The sequence below is a fragment of the Pelophylax lessonae genome (genome assembly GCF_965119305.1).
Source record: "Pelophylax lessonae genome assembly, chromosome: 12".
NCBI lineage: Eukaryota > Metazoa > Chordata > Amphibia > Anura > Ranidae > Pelophylax > Pelophylax lessonae.
The window spans coordinates 3,234,750-3,256,081 of NC_138779.1; positions in this window are offsets into that span (position 1 = coordinate 3,234,750).

A 21,332-nucleotide genomic window follows, 5' to 3' on the forward strand; every position below is an offset into this window, starting at 1 on the left:
CATGACGAACGTCCTGTACGCTGCGCCTTCTTCCTCCATCCTCCATCTACACGACTTCATTAGGCCGTTCTAATTGTGCGGTGCGGCAGGCCACCCATTTTTTGCTCCGACACTTGTACACAGGGAGTTCTGCGTAAGCACGCGTGAGCTAATGAAAGTTCATAGGAAGCCGCTCTGAAAGTTCTTAAATCAAGAGCCTGCGCGTGTCTGCTCTATCATTCACAGACCCTTATTAGAGAGCCGCACGGCCGCAATCTCCAGGCTCCTCCTCCTCTCTATATATAAATCCGGATTCTGCAGCCGGGAGGGATCGCTGATCTCCGGAAGACCGGAATCATTCGTTATCGGGGGCAAATCACCGGGAGCCACGATAATAACCCTCATCAGTTAGGATAATGCCGGGACTCAGGACTGATGGAGCCCCCATTAACTGAAATGTGAAATATATTTATATTCGGGGGGGGGGGGGTTATTGCTGCAGAGTCTTACATAAAGGGCAACTTTTCATGGGGAAAAAAATAGCAAATACAAAAAAAAAAACATAGCATATATAATCACTACACAAGTCATATTACAATGAATGTTATTGACCACTTGCTCTGCCTATCTGTGTCAGATCTAATTACTGTGTAGCTCTCCCCTGCAGAGCACTAGACTGAGAGGCCCGGGGATTGTGGGATATGTAGTTTCTGAACAGGAAGTGTCAGTTCTCACACTACAGAGTGTATTTCATATGCATCTCTCTTGGCTGTCATGTTTCGGGCACTGTCATGGGGGGGGGGGGGGGGGGAAAGGTGACAGATGGTATAACCCCAGCGCCAGGAGTGGGGGGGGGGGTAACGGATGGTATAACCCCAGGGCCAGGAGGGGGCGGGGTCAGCGGTATAACCCCAGGGCCAGGAGAGGGGTAACGGACGGTATAATCCCGGGGCCAGGAGGGGGGGGGGATCAGCGGTATAACCCCAGGGCCAGGAGAGGGGGGTAACAGAACGGTATAACCCCAGGGCCAGGAGAGGGTGGGGTCAGCGGTTTAACCCCAGGGCCAGGAGGGGGGGTAACGGACGGTATAACCCCGGGGCCAGGAGGGGTGGGCGGGGTCAGCGGTATAACCCCAGGGCCAGGAGGGGGGTTAACGGGCGGTATAACCCCGGGGCCAGGAGGGTGGGCGGGGTCAGCGGTATAACCCCAGGGCCAGGAGGGGGGTAATGGACAGTATAATCCTGGGGCCAGGAGGGGGGATCAGCGGTATAACCCCAGGGCCAGGAGAGGGGGCGGGGTCAGCGGTATAACCCCAGGACCAGGAGGGGGGTAACGGACGGTATAATCCTGGGGCCAGAAGGAAGAGGCGGGGTCAGCGGTATAACCCCAGGGCCAGGAGGGGTGGGCGGGATCAGCAGTATAACCCCAGGGCCAGGAGAGGGGGGTAACGGAGAGAGGGGGGTAACGGACGGTATAACCCCGGGGCCAGGAGGGGTGGGCGGGGTCAGCTGTATAACCCCAGGGCCAGGAGGGGGGATAATGGACGGTATAAACCCAGGGCCAGGAGGGGGGGCGGGGTCAGTGGTATAACCCCAGGGCCAGGAGGGGGGATAACGGACGGTATAACCCCAGGGCCAGGATGGGGGGATTAGCGGTATAACCCCAGGGCCATGAGGTGGGGTAACGAACGGTATAACCCCAGGGCCAGAAGGGGGTGGGGTCAGCGGTTTAACCCCAGGGCCAGGAGGGGGGTAACGGACGGTATAACCCCGGGGGCCATGAGGGGTGGTTGGGGTCAGCGGTATAACCCCAGGGCCAGGAGGGGGGTAACGGACTGTATAACCCCGGGGCCAGGAGGGGGACAGGGTCAGCAGTATAACCCCAGGGCCAGGAGGGGGGATAACGGACGGTATAACCCCGGGGCCAGGAGGGGTGGGCGGTGTCAGCGGTATAACCCCAGGGCCAGGAGGGGAGGTAACGGACGGTATAACCCCGGGGCCAGGAGGGGTGGGCGAGGTCAGCGGTATAACCCCAGGGCCAGGAGGGGGGGCGGGGGTCAGCAGTATAACCCCAGGGCCAGGAGATAGAATGGATACAATAGCCAATATTATTTCCTGGAAAGGTTTTTTTTTTTTTCATTGATTGGATGAATTTTTCTTTCAGGTGGGGGCGGGGGAAACCTACACCATCGGACTTCGCTTTGCACCCAGCGACAGCGGCGGATTGGAAGAAATTCTCATATTTATCAATGACCACGAAGATAAAAACGAGGAGACGTTCTGCGTGAAGGTCATCTATGAAGAAACGAGGAAATCCCTCTGAAGGTTCGGACTGATCTGAAGGATGACGTTCCCACAATGATGAACATTAATTGTTGGTGAAGCCCAGATCCAGACAAAACATGATCCTTCTTGGGTTAGAACCTCTGCTGAGCTTTTACTGCTGGTGACTCCCTGTCATACTCTGACGCACAAGGTGTCACCGGGACAAGAATAGAGTTGGAATCCCCCCAAAAGAAGCCCCTTTAGTAGAGTTGGAGAGGTGTAAAGCCTCTGTCGTGTGTTTGTTGCAGTCTACTGCAGTGTTTCTCAACCAGGGTGCCGCGGCATCCCAGTGTGCCATTTGGGTACCCCTCAGGTGCCACGAGAGCGAAAGGACTCTAATCTGGGGGGGGGGGGGACTCTTTGGCGTTGGACCTTTCTCATTGTGATTCTCTGATGTGATGGGGGGCTCTCATATATAGGGGGACACTGAAGTGATGGGGGGCTCTCATATAAAGGGGGACACTGATGTGATGGGGGGCTCACATATAAAGGGGGACACTGAAGTGATGAGGGGGGCTTTCATATATATGGGGAAACTGATGTGATGGGGGGGCTCACATATAAAGGGGGACACTGATGTGATGGGGGGCTCTCATATATATGGGGACACTGATGTGATGGGGGGCTCTCATATATAGGGGGACACTGATGTGATGAGGGGGGCTTTCATATATAGGGGGACACTGATGTGATGGGGGGCTCACATATATAGGGGGACACTGATGTGATGGGGGGCTTTCATATATAGGGGGACTCTGATGTGATGGGAGGCTCTCATATATAGAGGGGGACACTGATGTGATGGAGGCTTTCATATATAGGGAGACACTGATGGGATGGGGGGGCTCTCATATATAGGGGGACTCTGATGTGATGGGAGGCTCTCATATATAGAGGGGGACACTGATGGGATGGAGGCTCTCATATATAGGGAGACACTGATGGGATGGGGGGGCTCTCATATATAGGGGGACACTGATGTGATGAGGGGCTTTCATATATAGGGGGACACTGAAGTGATGGAGGCTCTCATATATAGGGGGACGGGGGACACTGATGTGATGGGGGGGCTCTCATATATAGGGGGACACTGATGGGATGGGGGGGCTCTCATATATAGGGGGACACTGATGTGATGGGGGGTCTCTAATATATATATGGGGACACTGATGTGATGGGGGGCTCTAATATATATGGGGACACTGATGTGATGGGGGGCTCTAATATATATGGGGACACTGATGTGATGGGGGGCTCTAATATATATGGGGACACTGATGTGATGGGAGGCACTCATATATAGGGGGACACTGATGTGATGGGAGGCACTCGTATATAGGGGGACACTGATGTGATGGGAGGCACTCATATATAGGGGGACACTGATGTAATGGGGAGGCTCTCATATATAGGGGGACACTGATGTAATGGGGAGGCTCTCATATATAGGGGGACACTGATGTGATGGGAGGCTCTCATATATATGGGGACACTGATGTGATGGGAGGCACTCATATATATGGGGACACTGATGTGATGGGAGGCACTCATATATAGGGGGACACTGATGTGATGGGAGGCTCTCATATATAGGGGGACACTGATGTGATGGGAGGCTCTCATATATAGGGGGACACTGATGTGATGGGAGGCACTCATATATAGGGGGACACTGATGTGATGGGAGGCACTCATATAGGGGGACACTGATGTGATGGGAGGCTCTCATATATAGGGGGACACTGATGTAATGGGGGGCTATCATATATAGGGGGACACTGATGTAATGGGGGGCTCTCATATATATGGGGACACTGATGTGATGGGAGGCTCTCATATATAGGGGGACACTGATGTAATGGGGGGCTCTCATATATAGGGGGACACTGATGTGATGGGAGGCTCTCATATATAGGGGGGCACTGATGTGATGGGAGGCTCTCATATATAGGGGGGCACTGATGTGATGGGAGGCTCTTATATTTAGGGGGACACTGAAGTGATGGGGGGCTCTCATATAAAGGGGGACACTGATGTGATGGGGGGGCTCTCATATATAGGGGGACACTGATGTGATGAGGGGCTCTCATATATAGGGGGACACTGAAGTGATGGGGGCTCTCATATATAGGGGGCACTGATGTGATGGGGGGCTCTCATATATAGGGGGCACTGATGTGATGGGGGGCTCTCATATATAGGGGGACACTGATGTGATGGGGGGCTCTCATATATAGGGGGACACTGATGTGATGGGGGGGCTCTCATATATAGGGGGACACTGGTGTGATGGGGGGCTCTCATATTTAGGGGGGCACTGATGTGATGGGGGGGCTCTCATATATAGGGGGACACTGGTGTGATGGGGGGATCTCATATTTAGGGGGGCTCTGCTGTAAAGTAATTTCACTCAGGTGGTTGTTTCATTGGCTCAGGTGCAGGTCTCCCATTGATAAGTTACATTTACATATTGGGGGGGGGGGGGTCCCCAGATTTTACAAACTTTTAGTGCTGGTTCACACATAAGCGATGTCAGACATGGCATGTGATTCAGAGGGCACTGCTCTGCAAATCACATGCGATGTCTGTGCGATGAAAATTCAGCCATACAGATTGTACGGCTGAATTCGCATCGCATTTGGACACAACTCGCACAGCACCCTTTTTTTGGTCCACACCAGAATCGGATCGCATGGGTGTTCACACCTATGCGATCCGATTCCTGTCCGAACTGACAGTATGCACTGCGATATGCAAACTAATCTGGGGGTGTCGCTAACCTTGTATTGACACCCCCCAGCGATTCGCATTTGGCAGTGTGAACTTCCTGCGAGTTAAATGCGATGCGGGAACCCGCAGTGGATTTGCAGGGTTCCCGCATCGCATATATGTGAACCTGCACTTAAAAGGATGTTGGATATTAGGAACGGTTGAGAAACATTGGTCTGCTGTATATCTTTCTGGGGGGATTTCTCCTCACTTCCTGTCTTGGTGACACGCTGGGCCGTGTCATAGTGTGACTGTGTAATAAAAGGGCGCACCACTCCCAATTCTTGGAGCTCCTCCCACTTTATGATGAAGGATCAGAAGACACAACATTGGCTGCGATTCAGTGTATTAAAAGAAAACCCCGTCAATGCATTTCAAGGATCTATATCCGCTTCCTCAGGGCTCCGCCCAGAATTTTATCCAATGGTAGAATTTTGCTTTAAAAAGTACAGAAAGAAGAATAAATGGTCCGTGTGCGTTAGAATGAGTCCGCGGACGCCATGTTGTCTCTACATAGAGAAGATCCAATCAGCTTCCTATTGATTGTGAGTTTGTATTATTTGTATATTTCTATTGTGTGATCTTTGATACAATGTATAGCTGTATATTGTACAAATTCTATTTATATATATATATTTTGCACAGATTTTGCACAGAGATTGTTGGTTTGCTCCTTTTGTACTCATTGCTTCAAATAAAATATTTTTGTTTTTGTGTTTTTTTGCACATATTTTGGAAGTTTTTTTTGCTAAATTCTGTTTCTTCTTAATTGTATGTTACTATGGGTGACCAGCAATGAATGACCTCCCACTCAAGGTTTACTCCGCCCACAACTGATGGTGACTAGTTAAATTCGGTATTGGCTTCCTACAACCTATGCGTTCCTAGCTCCGCCCAACTTCCAAAGTCATGGGGGATAGGGGGTGTTACTCTCATTGTTGGGTTATTCATTTACTATAGAGCCCTGGTGCCTGGGAACTGCAAGTGGCCCTTTGGCAATTTTTCTGCAGCCCTCTGGGTCCCTGCAGAGAATAATCCGTGTCTGCAGTCTCTGAAAATCTCCTTTAGTATGTCTGCAGTCTCTGACTGTCCCCTGTACTATGTCTGCAGTCTCTGACCATCTCCTGTACTATGTCTGCAGTCTCTGACCGTCTCCTGTACTATGTCTGCAGTCTCTGACTGTCCCCTGTACTATGTCTGCAGTCTCTGACCATCTCCTGTACTATGTCTGCAGTCTCTGACCGTCTCCTGTACTATGTCTGCAGTCTCTGACTGTCTCCTGTACTATGTCTGCAGTCTCTGACCGTCTCCTGTACTATGTCTGCAGTCTCTGACCGTCTCCTGTGCTATTTCTGCAGTCTCTGACCGTCTCCTGTACCATGTCTGCAGTCTCTGACCATCTCCTGTATCATGTCTACACATAAAATTCTATGAATATTTATTATCAGAGATAGCAAAGACACACAAAAGGAGATGATCAGAGACTGCAGACATAGTACAGGAGATGGTCAGAGACTGCAGACATAGTACAGGAGATGGTCAGAGACTGCAGACATAGTACAGGGGACAGTCAGAGACTGCAGACATAGTACAGGGGACAGTCAGAGACTGCAGACATAGTACAGGAGATGGTCAGAGACTGCAGACATAGTACAGGAGACGGTCAGAGACTGCAGACATACTAAAGGAGATTTTCAGAGACTGCAGGCACAGATTATTCTCTGCAGGGACCCAGAGGGCTGCAGAAAAATTGCCAAAGGGCCAATTGCAGTTCCCAGGCACCAGGGCTCTATAGTAAATGAATAACCCAACAATGAGAGTAACACCCCCCCATCCCCCATGACTTTGGAAGTTGGGTGGAGCTAGGAACGCATAGGTTGTAGGAAGCCAATACCGAATTTAACTAGTCCCCATCAGTTGTGGGCGGAGTAAACCTTGAGTGGGAGGTCATTCATTGCTGGTCACCCATAGTAACATACAATTAAGAAGAAACAGAATTTAGCAAAAAACTTCCAAAATATGTGCAAAAAAACACAAAAACAAAAATATTTTATTTGAAGCAATGAGTACAAAAGGAGCAAACCAACAATCTCTGTGCAAAATCTGTGCAAAATATATATATAAATAGAATTTGTACAATATACAGCTATACATTGTATCAAAGATCACACAATAGAAATATACAAACTTACAATCAATAGGAAGCTGATTGGATCTTCTCTATGTAGAGACAACATGGCGTCCGCGGACTCATTCTAACGCACACGGACCATTTATTCTTCTTTCTGTACTTTTTAAAGCAAAATTCTACCATTGGATAAAATTCTGGGCGGAGCCCTGAGGAAGCGGATATAGATCCTTGAAATGCATTGACGGGGTTTTCTTTTAATACACTGAATCGCAGCCAATGTTGTGTCTTCTGATCCTTCATCATAAAGTGGGAGGAGCTCCAAGAATTGGGAGTGGTGCGCCCTTTTATTACACAGTCACACTATGACACGGCCCGGCGTGTCACCGAGACAGGAAGTGAGGAGAAATCCCCCCAGAAAGATATACAGCAGACCAATGTTTCTCAACCGTTCCTAATATCCAACATCCTTTAAAGCGGAGTTCCGGGCACAGATGTCATTTTTCACTAAGCATACCCCCGGGACAGTCAGGGCTAGTACATTCCACAATGGCTAGCCTCTGATCTGTCCCGGTTCGCACTTACCTTTTAGAAGAAATACTTACTTATAAAATTTCTTCCACAGCGTTTCCATCTCTCTTGTGGGCAGCTGAAGCCGGCGCGATCCTCTTCTGTGTCTTCTTCCGCGTCTTCTCCCAGAATGCGCCGCACCGGCCCCTCTCGTCACTTCCGGTGCGGCGTCGCCAGGAAATGACGTGCGGGGCCGGTGCCGTCGCATTGATTCCTGGGAGCTATGACGTTCAGCTCCCAGGAATCATCGCGAGGCAGGAAGTGACGGGGTGAGCCGCGGCTCCGAGGGAGGAAGTACCCTGAGGTGAGTATTTACGATCTACAATTACAAGGTGAGTTTTAAAAAAAAAAACAAAAACCTAACTATCCAATTCCTTTTCAGGTTATCCAGAACTAGCGGACGGGCACAAAAAAAAACACATCGATTTTGTGCCCAGAACTCCGCTTTAAGTGCAGGTTCACATATATGCGATGCGGGAACCCTGCGAATCCACTGGGGGTTCCCGCATCGCATTTAACTCGCAGGAAGTTCACACTGCCAAATGCGAATCGCTGGGGGGTGTCAATACAAGGTTAGCGACACCCCCAGATTAGTTTGCATATCGCAGTGCATACTGTCAGTTCGGACAGGAATCGGATCGCATAGGTGTGAACACCCATGCGATCCGATTCTGGTGTGGACCAAAAAAAGGGTGCTGTGCGAGTTGTGTCCAAATGCGATGCAAATTCAGCCGTACAATCTGTATGGCTGAATTTTCATCGCACAGACATCGCATGTGATTTGCAGAGCAGTGCCCTCTGAATCACATGCCATGTCTGACATCGCTTATGTGTGAACCAGCACTAAAAGTTTGTAAAATCTGGGGACCCCCCCCCCCAATATGTAAATGTAACTTATCAATGGGAGACCTGCACCTGAGCCAATGAAACAACCACCTGAGTGAAATTACTTTACAGCAGAGCCCCCCTAAATATGAGAGCCCCCCATCACACCAGTGTCCCCCTATATATGAGAGCCCCCCATCACACCAGTGTCCCCCTATATATGAGAGCCCCCCCATCACATCAGTGCCCCCCTATATATGAGAGCCCCCCCATCACATCAGTGCCCCCAATATATGAGAGCCCCCCATCACTTCAGTATCCCCCTATATATGAGAGCCTCCATCATCACATCAGTGTCCCCCTATATATGAGAGCCCCCCCATCACATCAGTGTCCCCCTATATATGAGAGCCTCCATCACATCAGTGTCCCCCTATATATGAGAGCCCCCCCATCACATCAGTGCCCACTATATATGAGAGCCCCCCCATCACATCAGTGTCCCCCTATATATGAGAGCCCCCCATCACATCAGTGCCCCCTATATATGAGAGCCCCCCATCACACCAGTGTCCCCCCTATATATGAGAGCCCCCATCACACCAGTGTCCCCCTATATATGAGAGCCCCCATCACACCAGTGTCCCCCTATATATGAGAGCCCCCCATCACATCAGTGTCCCCCTATATATGAGAGCCTCCCATCACATCAGTGTCCCCCTATATATGAGAGCCCCCCCATCACATCAGTGTCCCCCTATATATGAGAGCCCCCCCATCACATCAGTGTCCCCCTATATATGAGAGCCCCCCATCACACCAGTGTCCCCCTATATATGAGAGCCCCCCCATCACACCAGTGTCCCCCTATATATGAGAGCCCCCCATCACATCAGTGTCCCCCTATATATGAGAGCCCCCCCATCACCTCAGTGTCCCCCTATATATGAGAGCCCCCCATCACATCAGTGTCCCCCTATATATGAGAGCCCCCCATCACATCAGTGTCCCCCTATATATGAGAGCCCCCCCATCACATCAGTGTCCCCCTATATATGAGAGCCCCCCATCACACCAGTGTCCCCCTATATATGAGAGCCCCCCCATCACATCAGTGCCCCCCTATATATGAGAGCCCCTCATCACATCAGTGCCCCCTATATATGAGAGCCCCCCATCACTTCAGTATCCCCCTATATATGAGAGCCCCCCCATCACCTCAGTGTCCCCCTATATATGAGAGCCCCCCCATCACATCAGTGCCCACTATATATGAGAGCCTCCATCACATCAGTGTCCCCCTATATATGAGAGCCCCCCCATCACATCAGTGCCCACTATATATGAGAGCCCCCCCATCACATCAGTGTCCCCCTATATATGAGAGCCCCCCATCACATCAGTGCCCCCTATATATGAGAGCCCCCCATCACACCAGTGTCCCCCTATATATGAGAGTCCCCCATCACACCAGTGTCCCCCTATATATGAGAGCCCCCCCATCACCTCAGTGTCCCCCTATATATGAGAGCCCCCATCACACCAGTGTCCCCCTATATATGAGAGCCCCCCATCACATCAGTGTCCCCCTATATATGAGAGCCCCTCATCACATCAGTGCCCCCTATATATGAGAGCCCCCCATCACTTCAGTGTCCCCCTATATATGAGAGCCTCCCATCACATCAGTGTCCCCCTATATATGAGAGCCCCCCATCACATCAGTGTCCCCCTATATATGAGAGCCCCTCATCACATCAGTGCCCCCTATATATGAGAGCCCCCCATCACTTCAGTGTCCCCCTATATATGAGAGCCCCCCATCACACCAGTGTCCCCCTATATATGAGAGCCCCCCATCACATCAGTGCCCCCTATATATGAGAGCCCCCATCACATCAGTGCCCCCTATATGAGGTATAGATGTTAAGGGGAACCCCACGCCAAAATTAAAAAAAAAGGCTTGGAATCGCCTCCCCCAAATCCATACCAGAACGTTCGGTCTGGCATAGATTTTGAGGGAAACCCCATGCCTAAATTATACAAAAAAAGGTTGTGAACCCATAACTCCCTATTAAGGCCATACCAGACACTTATCCGAGCATGCAGCCTCGCAGGCTAGGAAAGGGATCACCTCCTACTGAGCCATACCAGGCCACATGCCTTCATGGGGGGATGCTTTGGGTTAGAGGGGCTCAACACCCCTCACTCCTCTGCACCTTGTCCCCATGTTAAAGGGTTCAAGGACCTCTCCCCCCTGCGATCCTTGTTTTTTTTTTACAGGTCATTTATTAAAAAAACAATGTCCCCTGAAGTAAATTCAGCATCAATAACAATGAACGATGAAAGTAGACAGTTCAGCTTCGATTTAGATACTTTTCTGATGCAAATTTTAGGAGTGGGTGGCTGACGGCGTCCTCAACAATAGCTGGGTTTTAAGAAATGGGCCAGCAAGCTGGCTGCTGCGTCCTTAACCCTTGAGGACTCATTAGCTGCTGGCTGAATGTAATCCAAAGGTTTGCTGGCAATAAAATTTGAGAAAATAATCAGTGTGGGAGTCCCCCCCAATTCACACCAGCCCCTTCGAGTGTGTGGTCCCCCCAAAAGCCACACCAGGTTTTTATCCGAGCATGCAACTTGGCAGACTAGAAGGAGGGGCAAGTGAGTTCTCAGCCCCTGCACCCCTAACTATACCTGGCCACATGTCCTCGACATGGGGGGGTGCTTTGGAGTAGATGGGGCTCCCCTCCCCCTCCCCCAAAGCGCCTTGTCCCCATTTTGATGGAGACAAGGTACTTTGGGGGAGGGGAGCCCCCTTACCCCAAAGCATCCTCCCATATCGAGGGCACGTGACCTGGTTTGGTTCAGGAGGGGCGCTCACTCATCCCCCTTCCCCCCCATTTCCTGGCCTGCCAGGCTGCATGCTTTGATAAAGGTCTGGTATGGATTTTGGGAGGGACCCCCACACCATTTTACTTTTTAATTTTTTGCGTGGGGTTCCCCCTATAATCCATTCCAGACCCAAAGGGCCAATTATTGATTTGGGTGGGGGGGAACCCCTACGCTAATTTATTTTCAAATGTTATTGCTGGCAACTCTTTGGTTTACTTTCAGCTGTCAGCGGGTTGTTAAGGACACGCCAAACAGGTTTCTGGCCCGCTACTTAACAACCTGCGATTGTTAAGGACAATCCTATACCCGCAGTTGATCCAGAGGAAGGCGAAAAACCCCAGCAAAGCATGATCCAATTTGCTACAGCAGGGGAAAAAATTCCTTCTTGATCCCCCGAGAGGCAATCGGATATTCCCTGGATCAACTTTACCTTTACTCCTTGTGCAAGCTGTCAGCGTGTTGTAAAGGACACTCCAAACGGGTTTCCAGCCCGCTTCTTAACAACCTGCTATTAGTAAAGACTTCAACCTGTGGTTGAAGGAAAGAAAATTGCATAATGTTCGGCCTGCTTCACTCCTCTTCTGGTCGTTCTTTCATCGCTGCGAGTTCTTTCGTTGCTGCGAGTTCTCCTTTCGTTGCTGCGAGTTCTTCTCTCGTCGCTGCCAGTTTTTCTTCCATCGCTGTCACTCCTTCTCCGAGCATTAGGAGTGTTTTTTGCCACATTTCTTCTTTCTCTGAAAGTTCATCCGTCACTACGAGTTCTTTTTTAGTAGCTGTGAGTTCTTTTTTAGTAGCTGTGAGTTCTTTTTTAGTGGCTGTGAGTTCTTTTTTAGTGGCTGTCTGTTCCATTTTAGTTACAATCAGTTTGTTTGTAGTCTCTGACAGTTGTATTTTAGTCTTTGCCAGTTCTTCTTCCTTCGCAGCGAATCCTTGTTTAATCACTAGGAGTTTTTCTTCATTCACTTCTTCTTCCTTTGTAAGTCTTTCTTGCGTCTTTGCAAGTTCTTTTTTTGTCATTTCAAGTTCTTCTTCCATCGCTGCAAGTTTTACTTTTATCGCTGCAACTTCTTCTTCAGTCGCTGTGTGTCTTTTTTCATTTATTATGCATACTTCAGGCAGCAATGGGCGCATTTCTCCCCTCGCAGCGATTCCTCCTTCAATATCTCCGCTTCTTTCATCCATCATGATGCAGACTTCATCCTTTGCTGTGCATCTTTCTTCCATCGCTGCTAGGACATCATTTCCCTCTGCGTCTCCTTCTACTCTGATTACGTGTACTTCCTCCATCGCTGGGAGTCCTTCTTCCATCCCTGCGCTTCCTTTATCTATCATTATCCGTACTTCCTCCATCGCTGGGAGTCCTTCTTCCATCCCTGCGCTTCCTTTATCTATCATTATCCGTACTTCATCCATCGCTGGGAGTCCTTCTTCCATCCTCTTTAGATTGTCCATCACTTTTGGTCTGAGCCTGCAGTACATAATTCTGTAGTGATAAAGAAAGATATGTTAAGAAAATGTGTCCATAAACCAGCAGAAATGTTCACAACTAATAGCAGACTCCACCTAAATTTGTGTTTGTTAGAAAACAAATAGTCTCACGCCATCACCCCATTTGTTACTGTTATCACCAGCCTCAGTTCATTCACCCCTCCCCCATAGAACACGTTAGAGGTGCGTTTAATCTCATGACCAGTGAGGGACTTGTGCTGGTAAACCCCAGGCAATGAGCACAGAAAACTCACCGCCTCGGTCTGTCTATCAACTATCAACTGCCTGCCTATAGTAAAAAGGTAAATATTGGGAGGGGGAGGGCTCAAATACAGTGGGTGATAGCATGAAGACGTGTAATGGAGAAAACCTATGAAGAACGTGCAATAACTTACCCACAGTAGCATGCTAGTGTTAGTATTACAAGACAGAGTCTAACTATTATGCACACTAATTTATTGAGATCTTCTTTCTTCATATTAAGGAGTTTATTGACGATAAATCTCACATCGGGATCGATTCCCGAATCATAAGTACTGGTCTCTGTCGTTGTTGTTGTCGTTGTCCATGTTGGAGACATTGTGGGGACCTCCTCAGTGACTGGAGGGGTCTCACTGTGTATCTCCAGGTTTCTTTGGTGCTTCTTGAGTATCTCGGTATCAGCGGCGGTCTCAGTGGAAGTGGGATCTGATGAAATAAAAACAAAGAAAATCAGCATAATCGTCCGAATAATAATCTATAAAGTTAAACAAACCACTTTGCATTTATGACTATAAATCTACTCCAAATGACCCTGGTCCAATTAGTCCTGAATCAAGAACAAATCAGGTCTTTTACATTTTCTCTTCCTGTACTAGGGACCAGGATCACAGGAACAGGAAGTGGCGACAGTCCTCCCCAATGGGGGCACAGCAAAAAAAACCTAACAAAGGAGCAAACATTTTCCCACACCATTAAAAAAAACATTGCTTTCTGTGTCCCCATTGGATAGATTTCCCTTCACTTCCTCTGCATTGGACATGCTAAGGAAATGTCCTCTGTAAGAGCATAGGGGAGCGCCATCTGCTGGGGGATGGGGTAAGTAAAACTTTTCTCGTCCCTCTAGACACAACCAAGCAATTTACACCTGCAGTGAGGAAGGCCCAAGGGAGAACTTTTACTTTTCCTGGAATCAGTTTTTATTTAAAAAAAAAAAAGCATTAAATCAATTTTTTTGTGTTTTCTTTTTGTTTGTTTTTTTGGATGGAATGCTTTCCATTATAGAGAAGGGGTGTTGGCTCCTATTGATCCCAGATCTCTCCATAAAGAGGACCCGTCATTGCTTATTTCTATTACAAGAGATGTTTACATTCCTTGTGATAGGAATAAAAGTGATCAATTTCTTTTCAAAAGTACAGTGTAAAATAGAAAAAAAATTCATTATATAAATAACAATAATAGGAAATGTAAAGCTTCCCTGCCCCCCCCCTACTCGTATGCAGGGGTAAACGCATATCTAGGTCCCGCCCACATATGTAAACAGTGTTCACCCCACGCATGTGAGGTATCACCACAAACATCAGAGCGAGAGCAATACAGTCCTCTGTAACTCTAAACTGGTAACTTGTAGAAATTGTGTGTCACCTATAGGGTTGAGCGAACACCTAGATGTCCGTGTTCGACGGGTTCGGCCGAACTTTAAAAAAAAGTCCGGGTCCGTGTCCCGGACTTTTACCGAACTTTTCCCGGACACCGAACCCCATTGAAGTCAATGGGGACCCGAACTTTAAGGCACTAAAATGGCTCTAAAACACCAAAGGAAAGGGCTAGAGTGCTGCAAATGGCAGCAAAACGTAATTAAGAGCATGGCAAGTGCTCTGCAAACAAATGTGGATAGGGAAATAACTTAAAACAACAAAAAAAAAACAGAAAAATAAAACAATGTTCTTCTTCATCTCTGAAGGACGAGGCCCATATGGAGTAGGAGGGAGGTTGAGGTGGTGGTGGATGTGGCGGTGACATAGGCGTGCGCACAGGGTGTGCTGGGTGTGCCTGGGCACACCCTAATCACCTAGGGCACATAGCATTGCCAGTGAGGAGATGGGAAAGATCTCCCTGGGACCTGCTCTGCTCTATTTCTCCTTGCCTACAGGTACATGGCCCCGATACATTACTCTCCCTGCTGGCAAACACATGCATGTGTATTTCAACTTTGGGGTGCACACCTTAATGCAATAGGCTGCGCACACCTATGGGCGGTGTAGGTGGAAGCGGCGGTGGAGGAGGACCAGGGCCGGATTAACAGCATCATGGGCTTGGTGCTGAGGATTTTGAAGGGCCTTAAGGGCCGTGCCTTGCCATGCACCCAGAGGAGGAAGGGTGCAGCCATGCATGCCTAATTCAACATGGGATGCTGTCTCTGAAGCCCATAAACACATCCATGCATCGCCAACTGTCCCTCCTTGTCCGGCCTTCACGCTGTGTGGGGAGGTTCTGAGGGTGCTGCCTGGGGAAGCGAGCATAGAAGCCAGACTTCTGTGTTTACAAGTGACAGAAGAGCGGTAACAGTGAATATGGCCAACCCGGGGCCTATATAAAAGGTAGGGGCCTGGAGCTGCAGCTCCAATAGCCCCTACATTAATCTGGCCCTGAGGAGGAGGACGAGGTAGCCAACACTGCTTCTTTTCAAAAATTTTAAATGAGGGTACACCCCAAAAGAGTGAGAAAGAGCAAAAATGGAACAATGGGTGGGTAAGGTCGGTATCCATTGCTATTCTGCATAAGGTACGGAAAAGTCCCGTGGGATCCATGCCTGGTTCATTTTAATGAACGTGAGCTTGTCCACATTGTCTCTGGACAGGCGGCTGCGCTTGTCTGTTATAACGCCCCCAGCCGTGCTAAATACCCGTTCAGATAATACACTGGCTGCAGGGCACGCCAGCACCTCCAAGGCGTAAAGGGCAAGCTCAAGCCATGTGCCCAATTTGGAGACCCAGAAGTTGAAGGGGGCAGACCCGTCATTCACTACATGTAGGCGTGTGCACACATACTGCTCCACCATGTTGGTAAAATGCTGCCTCCTGCTAAGACGTTCCATCTGAGCTGCTGGTGCTGCTGTTTGTTGTGGCGTGCTGACAAAGCTTTTCCACATTTCGGCCATGCTAACCCTGCCTTCTGAGGTGCTGGCGGTGCCCTGGTTGCGTTGGCGACCTCCTCCTCCTCCTCCTCTGCCTTGTGCTTCCACTGTGGCCCCGCTGTCAGATGGGAATGCCAGCAGCATGGCGTCTACCAGCGTGCGCTTGTACTCGCGCATCTTGCGATCGCGCTCCAGTGAGTGAATTAAGGACGGTACGTTGTCCTTGTAACGGGGATCCAGCAGCGTGGCCACCCAGTAATCAGCACAAGTTAGAATGTGGGCAACTCGGCGGTCGTTGTGGAGACACTGCAGCATGTAATCGCTCATGAGTGCCAGGCTGCCCAGAGGCAACGAAAGGCTGTCCTCTGTGGGAGGTGTATCGTCCGTGTCCTCTGTATCCCCCCAGCCACGCACCAGTGATGGCCATGAGCTGACCTGGGTGCCACCCTGCTGTGAACATGGTTCCATCTCCTCCTCCAGCTCCTCCTCCTCCTCATCCTCCTCATCCTCCAGAACTGTGCCCCTGCTGGACAATTGCGTCCCTGGCGTTTGCGTGTGCAGGAACCCACCCTCGGAGCCCCTTGCGAATGACTGCCCTGAAAGCCTTGGAAATGTTACCTCTTCATCCTCCTCCTCCTCCTCATCCTGTGCCACATCCTCTTCCATCATCGCCCGAATTGTTTTTTCAAGGAGGCATAGAAGTGGGATAGTTAAGCTGAGAACGGCGTCATTGCCACTGGCCATGTTGGTGGAGTACTCAAAACAGCGCAACAAGGCACACAGGTCTCGCATGGAGGCCCAGTTAAATTAAATAGCGGAATAGAAAATATGATCCAAAAAAAGTGTATGTATATCACACGTACACAACCACACTGGGCCCCAATTACTATTGTTTGTACCCCTAAAAGGCTAGATGAGGAGTAGGGGGAGTATGGAACAGGCAGCACCCTCAAACCTTCAGAAGTATGAGATGAACCCCAACAACTTGGAAAGGTGGATCTCTCTCACACGTACCGACACAGACTATCCCCCAATTTAACTGATCCCCAAAGGTTTTTGATTAAATAGCGGAATAGAAAATATGATCCAAAAAAAGTGTATGTATATCACACGTACACAACCACACTAGGCCCCAATTACTATTGTTTGTACCCCTAAAAGGCTAGATGAGGAGTAGGGGGGGTATGGAACAGGCAGCACCCTCAAACCTTCAGAAGTATGAGATGAACCCCAACAACTTGGAAAGGTGGATCTCTCTCACACGTACCGACACAGACTATCCCCCAATTTAACTGATCCCCAAAGGTTTTTGATTAAATAGCGGAATAGAAAATATGATCCCAAAAAAGTGTATGTATATCACACGTACACAACCACACTGGGCCCCAATTACTATTGTTTGTACCCCTAAAAGGCTAGATGAGGAGTAGGGGGAGTATGGAACAGGCAGCACCCTCAAACCTTCAGAAGTATGAGATGAACCCCAACAACTTGGAAAGGTGGATCTCTCTCACACGTACCAACACAGACTATCCCCCAATTTAACTGATCCCCAAAGGTTTTTGATTAAATAGCGGAATAGAAAATATGATCCAAAAAAAGTGTATGTATATCACACGTACACAACCACACTAGGCCCCAATTACTATTGTTTGTACCCCTAAAAGGCTAGATGAGGAGTAGGGGGAGTATGGAACAGGCAGCACCCTCAAACCTTCAGAAGTATGAGATGAACCCCAACAACTTGGAAAGGTGGATCTCTCTCACACGTACCGACACAGACTATCCCGCAATTCAATTGATCCTCAAAGGTTTTTATTGAATAGCGGAATAGGAAATATGATCAAAAAAAGTGTATGTATCTCGCACGTACACAACCACACTAGGCCCCAATTACTATTGTTTGTACCCCTAAAAGGCTAGATGAGGAGTAGGGGGGGTATGGAACAGGCAGCACCCTCAAACCTTCAGAAGTATGAGATGAACCCCAACAACTTGGAAAGGTGGATCTCTCTCACACGTACCAACACAGACTATCCCCCAATTTAACTGATCCCCAAAGGTTTTTGATTAAATAGCGGAATAGAAAATATGATCCCAAAAAAGTGTATGTATATCACACGTACACAACCACACTAGGCCCCAATTACTATTGTTTGTACCCCTAAAAGGCTAGGAGTAGGGGGAGTATGGAACAGGCAGCACCCTCAAACCTTCAGAAGTATGAGATGAACCCCAACAACTTGGAAAGGTGGATCTCTCTCACACCTACCAACACAGACTATCCCCCAATTTAACTGATCCCCAAAGGTTTTTGATTAAATAGCGGAATAGAAAATATGATCCCAAAAAAGTGTATGTATATCACACGTACACAACCACACTAGGCCCCAATTACTATTGTTTGTACCCCTAAAAGGCTAGGAGTAGGGGGGAGTATGGAACAGGCAGCACCCTCAAACCTTCAGAAGTATGAGATGAACCCCAACAACTTGGAAAGGTGGATCTCTCTCACACGTACCAACACAGACTATCCCCCAATTTAACTGATCCCCAAAGGTTTTTGATTAAATAGCGGAATAGAAAATATGATCCCAAAAAAGTGTATGTATATCACACGTACACAACCACACTAGGCCCCAATTACTATTGTTTGTACCTCTAAAAGGCTAGGAGTAGGGGGAGTATGGAACAGGCAGCACCCTCAAACCTTCAGAAGTATGAGATGAACCCCAACAACTTGGAAAGGTGGATCTCTCTCACACGTACCAACACAGACTATCCCCCAATTTAACTGATCCCCAAAGGTTTTTGATTAAATAGCGGAATAGAAAATATGATCCCAAAAAAGTGTATGTATATCACACGTACACAACCACACTAGGCCCCAATTACTATTGTTTGTACCCCTAAAAGGCTAGGAGTAGGGGGAGTATGGAACAGGCAGCACCCTCAAACCTTCAGAAGTATGAGATGAACCCCAACAACTTGGAAAGGTGGATCTCTCTCACACGTACCAACACAGACTATCCCCCAATTTAACTGATCCCCAAAGGTTTTTGATTAAATAGCGGAATAGAAAATATGATCCCAAAAAAGTGTATGTATATCACACGTACACAACCACACTAGGCCCCAATTACTATTGTTTGTACCCCTAAAAGGCTAGATGAGGAGTAGGGGGAGTATGGAACAGGCAGCACCCTCAAACCTTCAGAAGTATGAGATTGTGTTCACTGTACCCCACAAAGATTGAGTTCACTGCACCCCACAATGATTGTGTTCACTGCACCCCACAAAGATTGTGTTCACTGCACCTCACAAAGATTGTGTTCACTGTACCCCCCAAAGATTGTGTTCACTGCACCCCACAAAGATTCTGTTCACTGTACCCCACAAAGATTGTGTTCACTGCACCCCAAAAAGATTGTGTTCACTGCACCCCAAAAAGGATGTTGTTCACTGCACCCCAAAAAGGATGTTGTTCACTCCACCCCAAAAAGATTGTGTTCACTGCACCCCACAAAGGATTTTGTTCACTGCACCCCAAAAAGATTGTGTTCACTGCACCCCAAAAAGGATGTTGTTCACTGCACCCCAAAAAGGATTTTGTTCACTGCACCCCAAAAAGATTGTGTTCACTGCACCCCACAAAGGATTTTGTTCACTGCACCCCACAAAGATTGTGTTCACTGCACCCCAAAAAGATTTTGTTCACTGCACCCCAAAAAGATTGTGTTCACTGCAGCCCAAAAAGATTGTGTTCACTGCAGCCCAAAAAGATTGTGTTCACTGCAGCCCAAAAAGATTGTGTTCACTGCAGCCCAAAAAGATTGTGTTCACTGCAGCTCACACACAGAAAAATGGATGTGGATCACTGACACCTGCCTATCTCCAATCCCACACCACACAGCAATATCGATTGTAGTTTGTAGAACACAGTTTCCCTAAAATTCAGCAGACTCTGTCCCTAACAGGATTGAGAAGAGATCGTAGATCAGGATTGAGTGCAGATTCACCCCACCCCCCACACAGCAATATCGATTGTAGTTTGTAGAAGACACTGACCCTATAATTCAGCAGACTCTATCCCTAAAATGCCTACAACTCGCCCTGCCTAAACACTCCGACCTGTCCCTCAATTCTATCCGGACACAAATGGTTTTTTCCTGCCTATCTTTCCCTAATCAGCAGCCAGCACGTTGATGTGTGCTCTGTCCCTGAATCTAAGCAGCATAATGACGCCGCTGCGGCTGCCTCGAACTTATAAAGACTTGGTCACATGCTTCAGACGGCCAATCACAGCTACTGAGACATTTGCAGGCATGGCTGGGATGGCTTAAGGCACACCAGTTAAACGATTGTTGATTGGCTGTTGAAAGCCCGCCATGAAAAGAGCGCCAAAGCATGCAAAACCCGGAAATAAAACGACCGAACACGGATTTTTACCCGAACATACAGTAAAGTGTCCGTGTCCGTGTTCGGGTACAAAAAATCCAATTATTCGGTACGAACACGAATAATACAGTCCGTGTTCGCTCAACACTAGTCACCTACAGTGATTAAGTTTCGTAGTTTGGTGCGCACGACATTTTAGGTATCTATTTACTCAGCGTAAGATTATCGATTATCTTTCATATCTTTATAAAAATTGGGGTATACGGTGTATTTTTTTTTGTTTTTTTTTTTCTTTCTATTAAAGTGTATTTAAGTCCCTTTTTATTACAATGATACATCCTCTTGTCAAAACAAACATATCACTAGGTGTGGTGGCCACATTTGTTTTTTGTTTACAGTCTATTCCTTTCTTTTATTTTCAGCCAGTGATTGGCCAGTAACACACCTCCTGTCTTAAGCCCCATACACACTGGCTGAATGTCGGGAGACATTGGCCGGTTCAATAAAAACCAGCCGACAGTCGGCTTGTGTGTATGTCGGTTGAGCATGCTGGAAAACCAGCAGCCAACCCACTCCTGATCAGCGCTCAGCCAATGGCAAGGTGCGGCGTCCCCTTTTACTTTGGATGGTTAGTACAGCGGCTCTGATCGGAGCTGTTATTTTTTTATTTAAAAAAAAAAAAGTGGCTACATTCACTCTGTCCCTGTATCTATAAAGGAGCAATGTATCAACCATTGGACAGCAGCATTGGTAACGTGTGTGGGGGAGTGGGGGAGGTTGTTGAATGGACTAGTACAGGGGTACTCAAATGTAAACTTGAAAGGTCCACTTACAAATTTTCCAT